Below are 22,675 nucleotides of genomic sequence, written 5' to 3'. Positions count from 1 at the left end.
GGAGAGAGTTGCCATAAAGCAAAACTAAAAGACATATTGGTGAGAACAATTTGTAGTGTATGTCAGAAAAATTAAAAAGATGATAAAAAATTGACAAATCAAATGACTAAAAGTGTTCAAATTCAATAATGAAAGAAATACACATTTAAAAAATTATGTCACCTCTCATCAGAGATTAATTAGTTTGATATGCTCAGCATTGGTGGGAATGTAGAGATAATAATATTATTTTTTCCATTGGGATGACTGTTAATTATTAGTATGGCCTTGCCAAGCTAGTGTTGCTCAGTGGTTGAGTGTCAACCTATGAACCAGGAGGTCATGGTTCAATTCCCCATCAGGGCACATGCCTGGTTTTCGGGCTTGATTCCCCAGTAGGAGGCATGCAGGAGGCACCCATCAGTGATTGTTTCATCATTGATGTTTCTATCTCTCTCTCCCTCTCCCTTCCTCTCTGAAATCAATCCTATAAAATAAAGAGGCAATATGCAAATTGACCATCACTCCAACACACAAGATGGCTTCCCCCATGTGGACACAAGATGGCTGGCAGGGGAGGGCAGATGTGGACGATCAGGCCAGCAGAGGAGGGCAGTTGGGAGGGACTTGGCCTGCAAGGGGTGGCAGTTGGTTGCGATTAGACCTGCAGGGGAGGGCAGTTAGGTGTCGATCCGGCTGGCAGGGGAGTGTTTTGGGGGTGATCAGGCTGGCAGGCAGAAGCAGTTAGGGGCAACAGGCAGGCAGGAGGGCTAGCGGTTGGGAGCCAGCAGTCTTGGATTGTGAGAGGGATGTCCCAGATTGGAGAGGGTGCAGGCCGGGCTGAGGGATGCACATACTCACCCCCCATGCACGAATTTCATGCACCAGGCCACTAGTAAAAGTATATTTTTAAAAAATTACTATGGCCTTTCTGGAGGACCATCAGGCAGTATGATTGAATGCAGACCCTTTACCAGGCCTGCAGGAGAGGACAGTTTGGGGGGACCCAGACCTGCAGGGGAGAGCAGTTAGGGGCAACCAGGCCAGCAGGGGAGGGCAGTTGGGGGCAGACCAGGCCTGCAGGGGAGGGCACTTGGGGGCGACCAGGCCGACAGGGGAGGGCAGTTATATTTTTTGTTTTATTTTTTGTTTTCTATAGAAATAGACAGGTGTGCAAAGATGTATACATACATGGGTGTTTAATGCAGCAATTGGAAATAAGTTCCTATCTATACTAATAAAAGGATAATATGCTAATTAGACCAGTTCAACCGGACATCTTCCGGATGTCCAACTTCCTTCCGGAAAGTTAGGGGGTGACCAGGCCAGCAGGGGGGCAGTTAGGGGGTGACCAGGCCAGCTGGGTGGCAGTTAGAGGGTATCCAGGCCAGCAGGGGGGCAGTTTGGGAGTGTCCAGGCTGGCAGGGGGTCAGTTAGGGGGCGACCAGGCTGGCTGGGGGGCAGTTAGGGGGCATCCAGGCTGTCAGGGGAGCAGTTAGGGGGTGATCAGGCAGGCAGGCAGGCAAGTGATTAGGAGCCAGTGGTCCCAGATTGCGAGAGGGATGTCCGACTGCCAGTTTAGGCCTGATCCCGCAGGGATTCAGACATCCCCCAAGGGGTTCTGGATTGGAGAGGGTGCAGACCAGGCTGAGGGATCTCCTCCCATGCATGAATTTCATGCACTGGGCCTCTAGTCTAATAATGTGAGATGTAATTCACATACCATATAACTCACTTATTTAAAGTATACAATCAATTCTTTTAGTATTTTCACAGCTTTATCACAATCTCATTTTAGAACATTTTTGTTCCCCCTATACCCATTAGTAGTGATACCCCGTCCCACCTCCCATTCCTAAGCTACTATTAAGCTACTTTGTATTTCTATAGATTTGCCTGTTCTGGACATTTCATGGGGTTAGAATCATATAACATAAGGTCTTTGTAACTGGTTTCTTTTAGCACAGTCTTTTCAAGGGTCACCTATGTTGTAGCATGTGTCAATTCTTCATTTGTTTTTATTGCTGAATAATATTCCATTGTGTGGATGTGTCGCAGTTTATCAGTTGATGGACATTTGGGTTGTTTCCTCCTTGTGGCTATCATGAATACTGAACAGCCTGTATATTACATAACCATATTTCATGCATAAGGTGTGAAATGTTATATACCAAAGTATTAGCGGTGATTATCTCTGATAATTAAATTATAGAGCAGGCTCTGACTCTCTGCTCTTTTCAACTAAGCTGATATGTTTAAAGACAAAGATAATTCTGTTGGCAGAAAACATACACTCTAGGAGGGAAATGCCAATCCATTTATTCATTTCTTCCTTTTTTTCTATTTGTCGATAAGCCTTCACCTACATTGTAAATATAAGATTACTTATTAACAAAAAATATTTACTTCAGAGCTTTTTATTACTTAACTCTTCTCCTTAAATGTACTTCTTATAATTTTTTGGACATGTATCTTTAGATAACTTCAGATTATAGAAACTATAGGTTATATATGTCTCCTTTTTTAGTTATACCTTTTAATTTTATTGCTTTCCAGAAGATGCAAAGAAAAAGTAGAATAATTTCGCATTCGTCATTAAGAAAAAATCATCATCAAGTTGCATATGACATCATGTGCATGAGTCAGTGGGAATCATTTCACTGCTTACTGAGGTTGAGGTTCATCCATCGTAGTTCACAAATAATGAGCACTCTTTTCTGGGAGATGGAGCTAAAATGCCTTGACTTATCAAAGTGATGTGACTTCTGGTAGAGGCATGATGCCCTTCTGAAGGTTAATCCCATCTCTGCAGGAAAACAGAACTGTTGGTCTAACTGGAGGAAGAGAGAATTCAGAGTTGAATTATTTACTTTAAAATTTCAATGATTGGCAAAGCTAAATATTATTGGTATGTATCTGTCTGAAATACAAAAAGCCAACATTTACTTGACTATATCTCTTTCTAGTCTGAGCATTCACTTTAATGGGTATATCGACAAACATAACTATACTAGAGGCCCAGTGCATGAAAATTCATGCACTGGAGGAGGGGGGTCCCTCAGCCCAGCCTGTCCCCTCTCAAAGTCTGGGGTGGGAGGCAACCTGGCGATCAGGGGAAGGCGACGCCCTCAGGGGTGGGAGGCGACCTGGTGATCAAGGGAAGGAGATGCCCCCATCACACCTCTGCTGCTGCCACTGCCGGCAGCGCAAACCTCAGCCAGCCCTGGTTACCTGAGCCTCGGGTGGCCCTGGGCAGCCTCCATCTGAGGCTTGCCTGTGCCACAGGCCAGCCCTGGGCGGCTGGGCGGCTGGGGGTCTGAGGCCTTCTGGAGGCAGGCGGGCTGAGGGGATTGAGTGCTGCCATCTTGTGACTGTGGGCACCGCCATCTTTGAGGGCAGGGCAGTCAATTAGCATATTACCTCCTTATTGGCTGTGGGTGCCGCCATCTTTGCAATGGTGTGAGGGTCAATTAGCATATTCCCTCTTTATTAGATAGGATTACATTCAGGAGAAACACAGGATATACTAATAAGAGCTTAAATAACCCTGTCATTTCCTTGAAGACGTGCAGTCTGAACCTTCATATCTTTGTGTGATAAGCTGAGCTTGTTCCACTTTGAGTGTGGCTTCCTTTCATGTCTTTGCTGGGTGGTACAACTCAGGCTCAGGCATAAATGCTGTTTTAAACTAGAAAAATATTATTTTCTTAATCTTTTTTACACAGGCCAGTTCTCTCTCATCTTTTTTTTTCCCTTTAGTGTCCTATGTTAACTGCCATATTTGGGTCCCTACATGTTCATCTTTTCTCTTTTTAATTTGGTCCATTTCTGTTCCTCGTCACTCTTTGTTCTGTTTTGCTGTTATAATCTTATAAATATTTTTATGTCTGAAACCATACATGCTAGGATACCAGTGAAGAAGACAAATACCGCTGTCTTCATGGAGGATATAGTCTAGCAAGGAGCACACATATTAAATGAGCAATTGGGAAAAAAAACAAACCAAAACAAAAACCATTAGTGTTAAGTACCAGGAAAGACAAGTAGTTATGGAGTCAGTGATGTCTTTCTAAAGAAAAGACTTATTCTGACTGGAGAATCAGAATATTTCTTTCTTTTTTCTTTTATTTACTTAATTGGGGTGACACTGGTTGACAAAATTATACAGGTTTTAAGTGCACAATTCTACAACATATCATCTATACACTGTATTGTGCATTCACCACCCCAAGTCAAGTATCCATCTATTACCATGTATCTCCTGTACCCTCCTCCACCTCCTCTTCCCCCTAGCAGTCACCACACTGTTCTTCATGTCCATGAGGTGTTTATTTTTTTTTGTTCAGTCCCTCCACCCCTTCCACCCAGCCTCACTCCACCCCAACAGCTGTCAGCCTGCTCTCTGTCTCTGAGTCTCTCTATTTTGCTTGTTAGTTCATTTTGTTCGTTAGAGTCCAAATATCAGTGAATACATAAGGTACTTGTCTTTCTCTCACTGGTTTCTTTCACTTAGCATAATGCTCTCCAGGTTCACTGATGCTGCTGTAAAGGTAGGATGACCTTCTTTTTCACAGCCAAGTAATATTCCATTGTGTAATGTCCCATAACTTTAATATATATATATTAAAGTTTTTAATATATATATATGTATATATGTATATGTATATATATGTATATATATATATATATATATATATATATATATACACATATATATACACACACACACACACACACACACACACACACACACACACACACACTAGAGGCCCAGTGCACAAAAATCTGTGCACTCAGGGGGGAAGGGGGGTCCCTCAGCCCGGCCTGTGCCCTCTCGCAGTCTGGGACCCCTCGGGAGATAACGACCTGCTGGCTTAGGCCTGCTCCCAGGTGGCAGAGGGCAGGCCCAATCCCTAGGTGCAGCCCCTGGTCGGGTTCAGAGCAGGGCCGATTGGGGAGTTGGGGCGCCGCCCCCTGTCATGCACAGAGCAGGGTGGATTGGGAGGTTGCGATGCCACCCTCAGTCACGCTCAGGGTAGGGCCAGTTGGGGGGTTGGGGCTTCACCCCCTGTCACACTCAAGGCAGGGTTGATGGGGAGGTTGCGGCGCCACTCCCTGTCACACAGAGAGCAGGGCCAATCAGGGGGTTGGGGCGCTGCCCGCTGTCACGCACAGAGCAGGGCCATCAGCAGGGTTGGGGCTCCGTACCCTGTCACGCACAGAGCAGGATCAATCAGGGGGATGGGGAGCTCCCCCCGTCACTTACAGAGTAGGGCCGATAGGGGAGTTGGGGCACCGCCCCCTGTCACACACAGAGCAGGGCAGATCAGGGGTTTGGGGCGCCGCCCTCTATCACCCACAGAGCAGGGCCGATCAGGGGGTTGGTGCGCCGCCACTGTCACACTCAGGGCTGGGCCGATGGGGAGGTTATGGCTCTACCCCGTCACACACAGAGCAGGGCCGATCAGGGGCTTGGGGCGCCGCACCCTGTCACACATAGAGCAGGGCCGATCAGGGGGTTGGGGTGCCGCACACTGTCACACACAGAGCCGCAGGGCGATCAGGGGGTTGGGGAGCTCCCCCCTATCAGGCACAGAGCAGGGCTGATCAGGGGGTTGGGGCGCCTTCCCCTGTCACGAACAGAGCAGGGCAGATAGGGAGGTTGTGGCCCCGCCCACTATCACACACAGAGCCGCAGGGCGATCAGGGGGCTTGGGCGCTGCCCCCTGTCACGCTGATCCCAGTGCCAGGAGGCCTCGCGGCTCCACTGATCCTGATGCTGGGAGGCATATTACCCTTTTACTATATAGGATAGAGGCCTTGTGCATGGGTGGGGGCCAGCTGGTTTGCCCTGAAGGGTGTCCTGGATCAGGGTGGGGGTCCCCACTGGGGTGCCTGGCCAGCCTGGATGAGGGGATGATGGCTGTTTGCAGCTGGTCACACACCCTTCAGGGTGGGGGTCCCCACTGGGGTGCCTGGCCAGCCTGGGTGAGGGGATGATGGTTGTTTGCAGCTGGTCACACACCATTCAGAGTGGGGGTCCCCACTAGGGTGCCTGGCCAGTTTGGGTGAGGGTCTGAGGCCTGTTTTCAGGCTGGTGGGTGACTGAAGCTCCCAACTGCTCCTTTTTTTCTTTTTTTTTATTCTGGGCCGGCTTTAGCTCTGACTCCAGCTCTGAGGCCTCTGCTGCTGAAAGCAGGTATCTGATTTGTTTGTGTTCTATAATCGAAACACTGTATCAATTCTGGCTCTGAGATCCCGGCTCGCTGAAAGCAGGTTTCTGGGGTTTTGTTTAGCTTCTATATTTGTAACTCTGCTTCAAACTGCAAGCTCAGAGGCCGGCAAGGCAGGCGGGGAACGTTGGTTTCCTTCCTCACTGAAGCAGCAAGCCTCATGTTAGTTTCAAGCTGCCTGGCTGCTGGCCGCCATTTTGGCTGGCAGTTAATTTGCATATCGCCCTGATTAGCCAATGGGAAGGGTAGTGGATGTACACTAATTTCCATGTTTCTCTTTTATTAGATAGGAAATATATATACATTATATATATATATATATATATATATATATATATATATTGATTTCAGAGAGGAAGAGAGAGGCAGAGAGATGATGAGAGAGAATCACTGATCAGATGCCTCCTGTACGCCTCCTACCAGGGATTGAGCCCAAACCTGGGTCTGTGCCCTGACCAGGAATCGAACTGTGACCTCCTGGTTCATAGGTTGATATTCAACCACTGATCAATACAGATCTGTTCCATTGATCTGTATGTCTGTTATTATGTCAGTACCATGCTGTTTTGATTACTATAGCCTTCTAATCTAATAAAGAAGGAATATGCAAATTGGCCATCATAAAGACGGCGGTGCCCAGTCCCCTCATCCCACTGGAGTCCCCCAGTCCTTTCAGCCCCGCTGGGGTGGGGGAGGGGGGGTGGCAGGCACGTGGTGCAGCCGCACCTGCCCTCATTCCCCAGCCGCCCAGGGCCAGCCTGAGGCACAGGCAAGCCTCGGATGTCAGCTGCCCAGCCGCCTAGGGCAGGCCTGAGGCTCAGGTAACCAGGGTTGGCTGAGGCTTGTGCTGCTGGCAGTGGCAGCAGCAGAGGTGTGATGGGGGTGTTGCCTTCCTCTGATCGCCAGGTCACCTCCCACCCCTGAGGGCAGGTTGGGCTGAGGGACCCCCCCCCCCCCCAGTGCATGAATTTTCATGCACCGGGCCTCTAGTGTAGTATAGTTTGATATCTGGTAGAGGGAGTCCTCCAACTTTTTTCTTCTTTCTCAATATTGCTATGTCTATTCTGGGTCTTTTGTGGTTCCATATAAGTTTTTGGAATATTTGTTCTAATTCTGTAAAATATGCCATTGGTATTTTAATAGGAATTGCATTGAATCTATAGTTTGCTTTGGGAAGTATGGACATTTTAATGATGTTAATTCTTCCTGTCCATGAAGATGGTATATGCTTCTGCTTGTTTTATCTTTTTAATTTCTTTATTTAGTGTCTTACAATTTTCTGAGAATGTTTTTTATATATTTTTAGTTAAATTTATTCCACAACTTGTTGTTGTTCTTTATACAATTGTAAATGGGATTGTTTTCCTAGTTTACTTTTATGGTAGTTTATTATTGGTGTACAGAAATGAAATAGATAATCTGAATGTTTATTTTGTATCCTGCTACTTTACTGAATGCATTTATCAGTTATGGTAGTGTTTTGGTGGAATCTTTAGTGTTCTCTATATAAATATAATGTCATCTGCAAATAATGACAGTTTTACTTCTTCCTTTCCAATTTCAATGACTTTTATTTCTTTTAATTGTCTGATTGCTGTGCCTAGAACTTCCAGTACTATGTTGAATAAGAGTGGTGAAATGGACATTCCTATTTTATTGCTGATCTTAAGGGAAATACTTGTAGATTTTGCTCATTGAATATGATGTTGATTGTGGGTTTGTCATATATGGCCCTTATTACTTTAAGGTATGTTCCCCTCGATTACCACTTTGCTGAGAGTTTTTATAAGTGGGTGCTGAATTTTATCAAACTCCTTTAGTTTTTTCTTGAATGAGAAGCTCTTTCTTTCTCCTTCAATGTTAAAGGATAGCTTTGCTGGTGGCTTTCCTTCAGCTGTTTCCAGAGTCACAAACCCTAGAGTTGGAGTATCAGAAAGTTTCTTTAAAGAAGTGTTGTTTGAGCTGAGCCCTGAAGGAAGAGTAAGAGTGGGGAAGGTGGGAAAGGCCATTGCTCAAAGAGCAGTCCAAGCAAAGAGGACCAGTGAAGAAGGCCCTAGCATGACGTAGGCAAGGCAATGAAGGAATGCCTGTTTCTTCTCTATAACTGAGGAAGTTCCCATCTCTGATGTCCTCCAGTACCATGAGCCAAGGGGCATCTTTTCCCTAGCAATGCCACTTTTAATTGATGCATGTCACATCTGCCTTCTCCAGGCCATCCCCAGTACACATTTAAAATTACCCAGGACTCTTATTTACCCAAGAATACTTGTTTTGTTTTTTTTTTCTCTATGGGTGTCTTCCCAAGAAAGATACAGTCTCCATTAGGGGAGATGAGATAAACATTCTCTGAAATATGAATTAATTCTAGGTAGTGGTGAATGGTTATATGTTACTTCTAGTGAATAGGGCCTTTGTTCCTGGTCCTGTCTCCCTCTTGCTTCCTGCTGGGATGACAAACAGTAAAATGAGTAAGGCTCACTGTCAAAGCTAGAATGGAGTCCAAACAAGAATGGAGTTTTGAGTTTTCAAGTAGACTGTGCAGATCTGAGTTTTGGTAAAAGTACCAGCGCCTGGTAAGAACCTTCTAATGTTCTCTATATAGGAGCCTCCTGAGCCAAGAGAAAAATCCACTCAGCATGTGCAGAAGGAGCTGGCCCAGCCCCTCCCTGGGAGAGACTGCTGACAGTGGACAGCACTACTGTTTGGTCTAAACAGCTCCTTTCCAGGCTGAGGGGAGAGGCTAATCTTTCTCATACTTGGAAAAACCCATGAGCCAAGGGTGTTCACTCCCTTACTTCTTACCGCCTGCCAACCCCATGAGGCTGACCTGAAAGAGAACACATCTATTTAAGAGCATATACACCTTGGAGGAGGGAGAGCAAGTTCAACTAAGCACCACTGGAGGCTCCTACGGAGGCAGATGTAATGGAAAAAACAAGATTAAAATAACATCAATAGGTCTCTTACATGTCTCAGGCACAGGTGTACCTATTGTGAGGAAAGAGAAAAAGACACCTGTTTTTAGAGGGTTTCAGCGCATCAGAAGGTGAGTGTTTTAGTTTCCTTATTGTCTTACTAGAGGCCTGGTGCATGAATTCGTGTACAGATGGGGTCCCTTGGCCTGGCCATTGATCAAGGCCTATTAGGGGGCTGACCAGCTAGCTGGGTGGAGGTACCCTGAGAGGTTGGCCGGCTCCCAGATTGAGACCCCGGGGGAAGGACCGGGGGAGGTTGGCCAGTGGCGGGGGGAGAGGCTGCAGGAGGTTGGGCAGCTGAGGGGAAGGGCCGTGGGAGTGCACTGACCACTAAGGGGCAGCACCTGCATTGAGCGTCTACCCCCTGGTGGACAGTGTGCATCATAGCAACTGGGCGACCAGTCATTTTGGTTGGTTGGTTTTAACAGTCACTTAGGCTTTATATATATAGATAGTTGTGGAGATGAGAAGTCTGACCAATCAAGGTGTGGGCAGGGCTGCATTCCTTTCTAGAGAGTTTAGAGTAGAAGCCATTTACTTGTCTTTTCTGGTGTCTAGAAGCAGCTGCTGCCTCAGTCTTTAAGCCAGCAAAGTTGCTTTTATTGACCATTCTTTGTTTCACATCTTCCTCTTATTCATTACAGCCAGGAAAGGTTGTATGTGTGTGTTTTTTAAGGACTTGTGTGATTAGATTTGGCCCACCCAGATAATTGAGAAAACTCCCATTTCAAAGTCTTTAACACATGTTCAGTCTCTCCAGGGATGTCGATGTGTGCATGATCAGAGGTCTGGGGTGGGGTAGGAGCTGGCTAGAGGGGGTCAAAGAAGGGAAAATGGGGGATATTGGTAATACTGTCAACAAAAATGCCCCTTGGCTCATGGTACTGGAGGACATCAGAGATGGGAACTTCCTCAGTTATAGAGAAGAAACAGGCATTCCTTCATTGCCTTGCCTACGTCATGCTAGGGCCTTCTTCACTGGTCCTCTTTGCTTGGACTGCTCTTTGAGCAATGGCCTTTCCCACCTTCCCCACTCTTACTCTTCCTTCAGGGCTCAGCTCAAACAACACTTCTTTAAAGAAACTTTCTGATACTCCAACTCTAGGGTTTGTGACTCTGGAAACAGCTGAAGGAAAGCCACCAGCAAAGCTATCCTTTAACATTGAAGGAGAAAGAAAGAGCTTCAAATTCAAGAAGATTGATATCACATCAAGCATTTTCTCAGACCACAATGGCATAATATTATAAATAAACTACAATAAAAACAAACCAAAAAATTTAAAAACTTGGAAGCTGAAAAGCATGCTATTAAACAATGATTGAGTTATCAAAGAGATCAAAGAAGAAAATAAAAACATTTGGGAAACTAATGACAATAAAAACACAACAATCCAAAATCTATGGGACACAATGAAAGCAGTCCTGAGAGGGAAGTTTATAGCTCTACAGGCCTACCTCAAAAAAAAACAAACAAGAAAAAAATGGTAATAAATCATCTAACTCTACAACTCAAAGAATTAGAAAGAGAACAACAAGAAAAGCCCAGAGTGTGCAGAAGGAAGGAGATAAAAAAAAAAAATCAGAGCAGAAATGAATGACATAAATACCAAAAAAAAAAAAACAGTACAAAAGATCAATGAAACCAAGAGCTGGTTCTTTGGAAGGATAAACAAGATTGATGAACCTCTAGCCAGGCTCACGAAGAAACAAAGAGAGAGGACCCAAATAAACAAAATCAGAAATGAAAGAGGCAAAATAGCAATAGACCCCACAGAAATACAAAAGATTGTTAAAAAATACTATGGACAACTCTATTCTAACAAACTAGACAACCTGGAGGAAATGGACATATTCCTAGAAAAGTACAACCTTCCAAAACTCAACCTCCAGGAAGATTCTAAAAGTCTCAATAGGCCAATAACTATGGAAAAAATTGAAGCAGTCATCAAAAAGCTTCCAACAAACAAAAGCCCAGGGCCAGATGGCTTCACAGGGGAGTTTTACCAAACATTCAAGGAAGAACTAAAACCTATCCTCCTCAGACTATTCCAAAAAATTCAAGAGGAACGAACACTTCCAAGCACATTCTATGAAGCCAGCATCACCCTAATACCAAAGCCAGATAAAGACAACACAATGAAAGAGAATTACAGGCCAATATCCCTCATGAACATAGATACCAAAATCCTCAACAAAATCCTGGCAAATCAGATCCAGTAGTACATCAGAAAGATCATACACCATGACTAAGTAGGATTTATCCCAGGGATGCAAGGATGGCACAATACCCGCAAATGAATAAACGTGATACATCACATAAACAAATTGAAAGAAAAAAACCACATAGTCATATCAATTGATGCAGAAAAAGCATTTGACAAAAATCCAACACCCATTGATGATAAAAACTCTCAGTAAGGTGCGAATAGAAGGATCATAACTCAACATAATAAAAGCCATATATGACAAACCCATAGCCAACATCAAACTCAATGGGCAAAAACTGGAACCATTTCCCTTAAGAACAGGAACAAGACAGGGATGCCGACTCTCACCACTCCTGTTCGACATAGTACTGGAAGTATTAGTCATTGCGATTAGACAAGAAGAAGAATTAAAAGGCATCCAAATTGGAAAAGAAGTAAATCTGTTCTTATTCACAGATGACATGATATTGTACATAAAAAACCCTAAAGACTCCATCAAAAAACTTTTAGACTTAATTAATGAATTTGGCAATGTAGCCAGATACAAAATTATTGCCAAGAAATCTATGGCATTTCTATACAACAATAGTGAACTTACAGAAAGAGACACTACAAAAGCAATCCCATTTATCATCACACCAAAAAAATTAGACCTCTACTCAGAAAACTACAGTACGTTGAAAAAAGAGATAGAGGAATACATAAACAGATGGAAGAACATACCATGTTCATGGATTGGTAGAATCAACATCATTAAAATGTCCATATTACCCAAAGCAATCTATAAATTCAACACACTCCCCATACCTAGAACAAACTCTCAAAAATTCATCTGGAATTAAAAAAGACCCCGAATAGCTGCAGCGATCCTCAGAAAGAAGAACAAAGAAGGTGTAATCTCAATACTAGATATCAAGCTGTATTACAAAGCCACTGTTCTCAAAACTGCCTGGTACTGGTACAAGAACAGACATACCGATCAATGGAATAGAATAGAGAACCCAGAAATTGACCTGAACCAATATGCTCAATTAATATTTGACAAAGAAGGCATGAACATACAATGGAGTCAAGACAGTCTCTTCAATAAATGGTGCTGGGAAAATTGGACAGATACATGCAAAAAAATGAATCTAGACCACCACCTTCAGCATACACAAAAATAAACTCAAAATGGATAAAGGACTTAAACATAAGACCGGAAACCATAAAAATACCAGAGGAATCCACAGGCAATAAAATCTCAGACATATGCCGAAGCAATTTCTTCACTGATACTGCTCCTAGGGCAATGGAAACTAAAGATAAAATAAACAAATGGGACTACATCAAAATAAAAAGCTTTTGCACAGCAAAGGAAACCCTCAACAAAACAACAAGAAAGCCCACTGCATAGGAGAACATATGTGCCAATGTTATCACCGATAAAGGTTTAATTTCCAACATTTACAGGGAACTCATACAATTTAACAAAAGGAAGATAAACAACCCAATCAAAAAATGGGCAACGGACCTAAGTAGATACTTTTTGAAAGAAGACAGAAGGCCAAAAGACATATGAAAACATGCTCAAAGTCACTAATCATCCGAGAGATGCAAGTCAAAACAACAATGAGGTACCATCTCGTACCTGTCAGAATGGCTGTCATCAACAAATCAAGAAAAGACAAGTGTTGGCAAGGATGTGGAGAAAAAGGAACCCTTTTGCACTGCTGGTGGGAATGCAGACTAATGTAGCCACTGTGGAGAAGAGTATGGAGTTTCCTCAAAAAACTAAAAATGGAACTCCCATCTGACCCTGTGATCCCACTTCTAGGAATATATCCCAAGAAACTAGAAACACCAATTAGAAAGGTTTTGTGCACCCCTATTTTCATAGCAGCACAATTCACCATAGCTAAGATTTGGACAGCCTAAGTGCCCATCAGTAGATGAGTGGATTAAAAAACTGTGGTACATCTACACAATGGAATACTACACTGTGGTAAAAAAGGAGTTCTTACCATTTGCAACGTCATGGATGGAACTGGAGAGCATTATGCTAAGTGAAATAAGCTAGTCAGAGAAAGATAAATACCACATGATCTCACTCATTTATGGAATATAATGAACAACATAAAGTGATGATCAAAAACAGATCCAGAGACAGAGAAGCGTCGATCAGTCCTTCAAACCTCAGAGGGAATGTAGTGGAGGATAGGGGTAAGGGGGAGAGATCAACCAAAGGACTTATATGCAAGCATATAAGGCTAACCAATGGAAACAGACAACAAGGGGGGTGAGGACATGAGTGGGGGGATGAGGGTAATGTGGGGATAAGGACGCATATGGAATAACTTAATAAAAATGTTTTAAAAGAGAGAAAAAAATAGCTGCATAGTATTCCATTGGAATAGTTTGAGGAGCATAGGTGCTAATACTTCTGGCCTGACATGTTTCTTTGAATGTTTAGTATAATTCTCCTATAAATTCATCTGGTCCAGGACTTCTGTTTGCCTGGAATTTTTAAATTACTATTTTAATTTCATCAGTTGTTATTGGCCTATTCAGCTTTTCTGATTCTTCCTGATTTAATTTTGGAAGTTTGTATGTTTCTAGGAATTTGTCCATTTCACCCAGGTTGTCCAGTTTGTTGGCATATAGTTGTTCATTGTATTTGCTTACAATCTTTTGTATTTCTGTGTGGTGTCCATTGTTACTATTATATCACTTCTTTCATTTCTGCTTTTCTTTATTTGGGTCCTCTGTCTTTGTTTCTTGATGAGTCTGGCTAGGGGTTCATCAGTCTTGTTTATCTTTTTAAAGAACCAGCTCTTGGATTCATTGATCTTTTTAACCTTTTTTTTTGCATCTATGTCATTTATTTCCACTCTGCTCTTTATTATTTTCTTCTTCTATGTCCTCTGGGCTTTTCTTGCTGTTCTCTTTCCAATTTGTTTAGTTGTAGCCTCTGGGCTTTTCTTGCTGTTCTCTTTCCAATTCGTTTAGTTGTAGGGTTAGATAGTTTATTAGTGCTTTTTCTTGATTCTTGAGATAGGCGAGTAATGCTATGAACTTCCATCACAGGACTGCTTTTGCTGTGTTCCATAGGTTTTGGGTGGTTGTGTATTCATTTTCATTTGTGTCAAGGAAGGTTTTAACTTCTTGCTTGATCTCATTGGTAACCCATTCATTGTTTAATAACATGCTATTTAGACTCCATGTATTTGAGTGTTTTGAATTATTTTATTATAGTTCATTTCCAACTTCATGCTATTATGATCCAAGAAGATGCTTGGTATGATATCTGTCTTCTTGAATTTGCATAGACTTGTTTTGTGTCCCAACAAGTAGTCTATCTTTGAGAATGTTTCATGTGCACTTGAGAAGAATGTATATTTTCTTGCTTTGGAGTGAAATGTTCTGTAAATATCAGTTAGGTCCATCTGATATAGTGTGTCATTTAAGGCCTCTGCTTCCTTGTTGATTTTTTTGTCTGGAAGATCTATCCAGTAATGCCAATGGGGTATTAAAATTTCCTACTCTGACTGTATTGCTGTCAACCTCTCCCTTAAAGTCCATCAAGAGTTTTGGGGTTTGTTTGTTTGTTTAATATATTTAGGTGCTCCTATTTTGGGTGTGTATATATTTACAAGGGTTATATTTTCTTGTTGAATCATTCCCGTTAGTATTATGTAGTGGCTTTCTTTGTCCTTGGTTATGGCTTTTGTTTTGAAGTCTATTTAGTCAGATATGAGTATAGCTACCCCAGCTTTTGTTTCCTTTCCATTTGCATGAAATATTTTTTTTCACCCCTTCACTTTCATTTTGTGTGTCTTTTGTTCTGAAGTGGGTCTCTTGTAGACAGCTTATGTATGGGCATGTTTTCTTTCTTTTTTTAAAAATATATTTTATTGATTTTTTACAGAGAGGAAGGGAGAAGGATAGAGAGTTAGAAACATCGATGAGAGAGAAACATTGATCAGCTGCCTCCTGCACACCCCCTATTGGGGATGTGCCCGCAACCAAGGTACATGCCCTTGACCGAAATCGAACCCGGGAACCTTCAGTCAGCAGGCTGATGTCCTATCCATTGAGCCAAACCGGTTAGGGCTAGGCATGTTTTCTTATCCATTCAGTCACCCTATGTATTTTGATTGAAGTATTTAATCCATTTACATTTAAGGTTGTTATTGATAGTTATTTATTTCCATTTTAATTTTTTTTATGCTATGATCATTTCTCTCCTTTTCTTCTTCTTAAAGGAGTTCCTTTAACATTTCTTATATCACTGGTTTGGTGGTAATATACTCCTTTAACCATTTTTGTCTGGAAAGCTTTTTATTTCATCTTCAATTTTAAATGATAGGCTTGTTGGATACAATAATCTTGCATTTAGGCCCTTGATAACACTTCTGGCCTGACATGTTTGTATTGAGAGGTCTTATGACATCCTAATGGGAACTCCTTTGTAGGTAAGTTTCTGTCTACTCTTTTGCTGCCTTTAAGATTCTTCCTTTGTGAGACAGCATGGATGGATCTAGAGATTATTATGTGGAATCTAATTAAAAAAATAAACTGACAAGCAAAGAAAAAAATCTGTGACTAAGAAAAACTAATGTGATATGTCTTATATGAAGAGCACTAGACTACACTGCATGAAACTTAAGTGAGTTAATCTCTCTAAGTCTGTTTCCTCATCAGTAAAATGATGAATATGTTTCATAAAGATGCCTTAAATGAAATAGTGCATGTGAAGAGCACAGTATCTGTAGTAACTATGTATTGTACCAGGCAGGGACTAAAATTATCAGGGGGATCATTATATAAATTATATATTTGTCTAACTACTATGCTAAACACCTGAAACAATATAAAATAACTAGAGGTTCGGTGCACAAAATTCATGCATGGGTAGGATCCCTAGGCCTTGCCGGCAATCAGGGCCAATCGGGGCCTTCCTTCCCCTGGTTGACGGCTGGAGCCTTCCTTCCCCTGGCTGCCAGCTGCTGGCCGGAGCCTTCCTTTATTCCGTGCCACTCACTGGTGGTTAGTGCATGTCATAGTGAGCTGTCAAACTCCCGGTGGGTTGAACTCACAAGGGGACAATTTGCATATTAGCCTTTTATTATATAGGATGTTGTATTTCAACTGTAATTAAAAAATAAAGAGCACAATATTTATTATGCATTAAGTGTTAAATAAACCCTAGCTTAAAAAAAAGATTCTTTGTCTTTACATTTGCCATTTTAATTATGAGGTGTCTAGATGTGGATGTCTTTGGGCTCATCTTGATTGGGATTTTGTGCCTCCTGAGCTTGTGTTACATTTTCCTTCACCAGGGCAGGGAAGTTTTCTGTCATTATTTCTTGAAACAGGTTCTCTGTTTCTTGCTCACATTTTCCCCTTTCTGGTATTCCTGTGATGCGGATGTTGTTACATTTCACATTGTCCCAGATCTCCCTTAAGCTATCTTCCTGCTTTTTAATTATTTTTTCTATTTGCTGCCCTAATTGGGTATTTATTTCTACCTTATCTTTCACAATCACTGATTCCATCCTCTGCTTTATCCAATCTACTTTTAACTCCTCCAGTGTGTTTTTGGTGTCAGATATATTCTTCATTTCTGTTTAGTTCTGGTTATTGTTTCTATTTCCTTTTTCATGGTTTTATAGTTTCCACTGAGTTACTTGAGAGGAGGCCCTGTAATTTCCACTGAGCTTTTAATTTTTACTAAGCTCTTTAAATGTCTTTATAATGATTACTTTGAACTGTATGTCTGTTAGGTTGCTTTCCTCCATTTTATTTAGTTCTTTTTCTGGACATTCCTCCTATTCTTTCATTAGCGGGATGTTTCTTTGTTTACACATTTTAGCTGTCTCTTTGTATTTGTTTCTACTTACTAGATAGAACTTTGATGCCTCCTAATCTTTGTGGGATGGCCCTATGTAGAAAGTGTCTTGAGGGGCCCAGTGGTGCAGTCTCTTTGATCTCTTGAGCTGAATGCTCTATGAATTCCCTGGTGTGCATTATTTGAGCTCTCCTATTTTAATTGGGACTTGATTGTTTATATCCTGTTCATGGGAGGGAATCTCCCCTCCAACTTGCTGACAGTGAGGCTCAACCCCAACATCGCCATGCCAGCTGTCATTCAGGTGCTGACAGGACAGAACAAGACACAACAAACCCAACCTAAAGCACCATGAAAATCAAGCTACACAAAGCAACAACAGGAAAGATTAGGAATGAAAAATAAGATAAAGTAAAACAAAGAAAAAATAAAAGGAATACTAAAGGACACATGGCCAAAGAATTACAGGAGATATAAAGAAAAAGGAAGAAAGAAAAGAAAAAATGGCATTATGAAAGCAAGGAGGAAGCTAAAAGAACTAGTATAGGACGAAAAAAGAAAAGGAAACAGAAAATAAATATAGTAATAATAATGAATTTAAAACATAGTAATAATGGATATATTAAGATATAGGTAGGATAAGTAACGTGGAAAGAAGAGAAAAATAAAGTAAAAATTAATAATAACAATAAAAAGAGACAAAAATAGAATAGAATCAAAGGAGAAAAATTACTGGTATGAAAGAGAAAAGAGAAGAAAAAGGGGAAAAAGCAAACACCAAAAAACAAAAAAGGAGCCACGCACACACACAAAACAAAAATCACACACACACACTCAAAAACCTTTGGATCGCTATTTGTGGGGCTCACTGGGTTTTACACTGATGTTGAATGTGGTCCCTTGCTGGATCTATCCTGGAGGCCAATGTGAGCCACTGAACCTTCTGGTCCTGAGCAGCCTAATTGAGATCCGATAGGTTGAAGCTCCTAGTAGTCCAGCAGGTGGGGCTTCCTTAGCCTACGCCATTGATGGCGAACCTATGACACGCATGTCAGAGGTGACACGCGAACTCATTTTTTTGGTTGATTTTTCTTTGTTAAGTGGCATTTAAATATTCTATCTAATAAAAGAGAAACATGGTAATTAGCATACATCCGCTACCCTTCCCATTGGCTAATCTGCGAGATATGCAAATTAACTGCCAGCCAAGATGGCGGCCGGCAGCCAGGCAGCTTGAAACTAACATGAGGCTTGCTTGCTTCAGTGACAGAGGACTCCGAGGTCTCCAACGTTCCCCGCCGGCCTTGCCGGCCTCTGAGCTTGCAGTTTGAAACATTGTTACAAATATTAAAGCTAAACAAAACCCCAGAAACCTGCTTTCAGCCTGCCAGGATCTCAGAGCTGGAGTTGATACTGTGTTTCGATAATAGAACCCAAACAAACCAGATACCTGCTTTCAGCAGCAGAGGCCTCAGAGCTGGAGCCAGAGCTAGAGCTGGCCCAGAATAAAAAAAAAAGAAAAAAAGGAGCAGTTGGGAGCTTCAGTCACCCACCAGCCTGAAAACAGCCCTCAGCCCCTCACCCAGACTGGCCAGGCACCCAGGTGGGGACCCCCACCCTGACGGGTGTGTGACCAGCTGCAAACAGCCATCATCCCCTCACCCAGGCTGGCCAGGCACCCCAGTGGGGACCCCCACCCTGACCCAGGACACCCTTCAGGGCAAACCAGCCAGCCCCCACCCGTGCACCAGGCCTCTATCCTATATAGTAAAAGGGTAATATGCCTCCCAGCACTGGGCTCAACGGAGCTGCGAGGCCTCCCGGCACCGGGATCAGCGTGACAGGGGGCAGTGCCCAAACCCCCTGATCGCCCTGCGGCTCTGTATGTGATAGGGGGCGGGGCCACAACCTCCCTATCCGCCCTGCTCTGTTCGTGGCAGGGGAAGGCGCCCCAACCCCCTGATCAGCCCTGCTCTGTGCCTGATAGGGGGGAGCTCCCCAACCCCCTGATCACCCTGCGGCTCTGTGTGTGACAGGGTGCGGCGCCCCAACCCCCCGCGCCCCCCCCACGGGCCCTGCTCTGTGTGTGACAGGGTAGAGCCATAACCTCCCCATCGGCCCTGCTCTGTTCGTGGCAGGGGAAGGCGCCCCAACCCCCTGATCAGCCCTGCTCTGTGCCTAATAGGGGGGAGCTCCCCAACCCCCTGATCACCCTGCGGCTCTGTGTGTGACAGGGTGCGGTGCCCCAACCCCCCGCCCTCCCCCTCCCCCCCACGGGCCCTGCTCTGTGTGTGACAGGGTAGAGCCATAACCTCCCCATCGGCCCTGCCCTGAGTGTGAGAGTGGCGGCACCCCAACCCCCTGATCGGCCCTGCTCTGTGGGTGATAGAGGGCGGTGCCCCAACCCCCCCGCCCCATGGGCCCTGCTCTGTGCCTGATGGGGTAGTGCCATAACCTCCCCATCGGCCCTGCCCTGAGTGTGACAGTGGCGGCGCCCCAACCCTCTGATCGGCCCTGCTCTGTGGGTGATAGAATGCGGCGCCCCAACCCCCTGATCCGCCCTGCTCTGTGTGTGACAGGTGACGGTGCCCCAACTCCCCTATCGACCCTACTCTGTGAGTGACAGGGGGGAGCTCCCCAACCCCCTGATTGGCCCTGCTTTGTGCGTGACAGGGAGTGGCGCCGCAACCTCCCCATCGACCCTGTCTTGAGTGTGACAGGGGGCGGTGTCCCAACTCCCCAGTTGGCCCTGCTCTGAGCCTGACCAGGGGCTGCACCTAGGGATTGGGCCTGCCCTCTGCCACCTGGGAGCAGGCCTAAGCCAGCAGGTCGTTATCTCCCAAGGGGTCCCAGACTGTGAGAGGGCACAGGCTGGGCTGAGGGACCTCCCCTCCCCACCGAGTGCACAAATTTTTGTGCACCGGGCCTCTAGTATAAAATAAATATCAAAAATATAAGTCTTTGTTTTACTATGGTTGCAGATATCAAAAAATTTTTATATGTGACACGGCACCAGAGTTAGGGTTTTTCAAAATGCTGACACGCCAAGTTCAAAAGGTTCGCCATCACTGGCCTAGGCAGTGGTTCTCAACTTTCCTATTGCTGTGACCCTTTAATACAGTTCCTCATGTTGTGGTGACCCCCAACCATAAAATTATTTTCGTTGCTACTTCATAACTGTAATTTTGCTACTGTTATGAACGGTAATATAAATATCTGATATGCCGGATGTATTCTCATTGTTATAAATTGAACATAATTAAAGCATAGTGATTAATCACAAAAACAATATGTAATTATGTATGTGTTTTCCGATGGTCTTAGGTGACCCCGGTGAAAGGGTCGTTCGACCCCCAAAGGGGTTGTGACCCACAGGTTGGCGACCCACAGGTTGAGAACCACTGGCCTAGAGGCTGGGTCTGCCTTGAGTATCACACCTTGATTGTCTCTGTTTTGAGCTGTTCTCCCTTCCCCCATGGAGCTAGAGCTAGACTCTGTAGAGGCATCAGGCTCATGTTGGAGGTGGTGCTAGTATTTTGTATGGGGCTGGTTGGGCCTTTGCTGTCCTTCTAATGTCTCAGCTCTGCCTGTTTGCTGGCACCTCCTCTCTGCCACTTGTAGGGGCACAAATTTTCTGACCTGTTCCCCCTTGCCTCAGATCGCTGCAGTCCCCCTCTTGCCTCAGGTCTCTGCAGGATGGGTCAGAAGCAGCTATTTTGCTGGTGGGAAAAAGGGCACCTCCCCTGTGTTCCAGGTGGCTGGGCTGATCCTCCTTCCTATCCTACTGTCAAGCCCACTTTCTGCTTATCAGCACAAGTTCCTCCAAGAAATAGAGGGTCCCCCAGATTCAGTCCTCCATGTAGCCTGGCTCTGAGCTCCACTGCATGGTCCTACCCACTTATCAGAGGAGCATCCCAGGCTGCACTGTGGTGGGGTACTGGTGCTGCTCTACCCTGGGACTTCAGCCTCAGGCTTCCACTGCTGCACCCACTTCGCAGTCTCCACAGCCAGTGCCTTCAGGGCCTCCTCTCTTAGTCCCAGCCCATCCTATCTCATCCACAGATCTGAAGCCTCTTCAGTCTCCTCAGGTCCTCAGTTATAATAGGTCCAGATCAGGGGAGGCTGCATCCACCTAGCGCAGTTCCTCTTCCCCAGCCCTGGTGGTGGAGCCAAGCATCTGGGCTCTAGGGCAGCAGTGGCAGTGCATTGGTGGTGGCAGCACAGTAGTGGTGGCAGTGGGTGAGTACACAGCAAGAACGCAAGTCCTGCTGGATCAGCAGCAGTCTCCCAGGTCCAGGCTGGTTACCCATCGCGCATGTAAAGTCAGGCTGGGTGCATGCCAGGTGGCAGAGGTCCTGTCAGTGTCCACTGGAGGTGCACAGTATCCCATCTGTGTCTGCTGCAGGCTCACAGGATTGCTCAGGTGTCCACTTAGGCACACGGTGTCTGGGTTGTGTTCTCTGCTGGCGTGCAGGGTCTGGGGTGGGGTGCGCGTGGGTACCCCACCACAGTGCAGCCTGGGATGCTCCTCTGACAAGTGGGCAGGACCATGCAGTGGAGCTGTAGCGAGGCTGGGCACCTAGCTGCTGCTACTCCCCGCAGCCTCCTGAGAGGCTGTTTTAACTTTTTATTTTGAAATAATTTCAAACTTAAATTTGTAAGAGTAGTACAAAACTCTTATATATCCTTTACTCAGATTTACCATGATTGCTTTATCTACTTACCTACCATCTATCCATATATCCATCCATCCTATGTGCTATAGAATAGATAAATATCTCTATAATTTTCTGAGCTCTTTGAGAAAAGATTGCATACTTCATGTTCCTTTTCCTCTCTCTATTTCCTAAGAATAATAATATTGCCTTACATACCTAAAATATAGTTATTAACTTCAAAAATATAACATCTTTATATATATAAAAGCTTAATATGCAAAGTGTCCCCTCAGGAGTTCGACCGGGAGACTGGGAGTTCGATCGCTCGCTGTGATGTGTGTTGACCACCAGGAGGCAGCACGGAACGAAGGAAGGCCCTGGCCAGCAGCTGGCAGCTGGGGAAGGAAGGCCCTGGCCAGCAACAGGGGGAGGAAGGCCCTGGCCACAGTCGGGGAAGAAAGTCCCTGGCAGCCGGGGAAGGAAGGGGAAGGAAGGCCCTGGTTGGCAGCTGGAAGGCCCCAATTGGCCCTGATCTCTGGCCAGGCCTAGAGACCCTACCCATGCATGAATTTCATGCACCAGGCCTCTAGTTGAATATAATACTTTCATCAAATTTATAGTCCATATTCCAATTTTGTCAGATGCCCCAGTAATGTCCTTCATGGTAATTTTTTTAAATACAAGATGCAGTCCAGGATTGCTTATTGTATAATTTCATTTAATCAGGAATATTTTCCTCAAATTTTTTTTCATGCCATTGACATTTTCTTTTTAAATATAGGCCAGTTATTTT

The 22,675-nt window shown here is 44.3% G+C and overlaps 1 protein-coding gene across 11 annotated transcripts in view; it reads left to right on the top strand.

Annotated features, from left to right (window-relative positions):
* The window catches only part of GK5 (glycerol kinase 5), a 140,048-nt gene that overhangs the window by 85,849 nt on the left and 31,524 nt on the right, over positions 1-22,675 (top strand). The window lies entirely within an intron of this gene.

Source organism: Myotis myotis, unplaced genomic scaffold, assembly GCF_014108235.1.
Source record: "Myotis myotis isolate mMyoMyo1 unplaced genomic scaffold, mMyoMyo1.p scaffold_m19_p_2, whole genome shotgun sequence".
Classification (NCBI taxonomy): Eukaryota; Metazoa; Chordata; class Mammalia; order Chiroptera; family Vespertilionidae; genus Myotis; species Myotis myotis.
Note: the sequence above shows the minus strand (reverse complement) of the source record. Positions and strands in the feature narration are given on the sequence as shown.